The sequence below is a fragment of the Penaeus monodon genome, chromosome 20 (assembly GCF_015228065.2).
Source record: "Penaeus monodon isolate SGIC_2016 chromosome 20, NSTDA_Pmon_1, whole genome shotgun sequence".
NCBI classification, from domain to species: domain Eukaryota; kingdom Metazoa; phylum Arthropoda; class Malacostraca; order Decapoda; family Penaeidae; genus Penaeus; species Penaeus monodon.
In genome coordinates, this window is record NC_051405.1 from 31,528,208 (window position 1) to 31,528,587 (window position 380).

The 380-nt window shown below is 42.4% G+C and overlaps 1 protein-coding gene across 1 annotated transcript in view; it reads right to left on the reverse strand.

Annotated features, from left to right (window-relative positions):
- The window catches only part of LOC119585772 (tyrosine-protein phosphatase Lar-like), a gene marked incomplete at its 5' end in the record, with an annotated part of 244,437 nt that overhangs the window by 120,083 nt on the left and 123,974 nt on the right, over nt 1-380 (reverse strand).

A 380-nucleotide genomic window follows, 5' to 3' on the forward strand; every position in this document is an offset into this window, starting at 1 on the left:
CTACAAAATATGGAAGCCAAACCTCACACCATTAGTCAGATCTCCCTCTGAACAAAGCCGGGGCCAACTTTCGCATCTACTTCTCTCCAAACGGCCCTTGACAACGCCATTTCAAGCTTGTCGACTTATTTAGAACTTTGTGATACTTTTACCACTCGCTGTATATTCCAGCTCCCAGTAGCAGCAACATTATTCCAGGCAATCAAACAAAAACACCTAACCTACAAACTACACAGAGAGAAAAAAGGTAAATAAATAAAACGATAAGGAAAAGATTGTATTGTCACCGGATAAAACACACACACTATATCCGTCAATCGACACAAACTTTTTGGACACTGTCTCATTCCAATCTCCTACCTCCTGCCCTACCCCCCCTC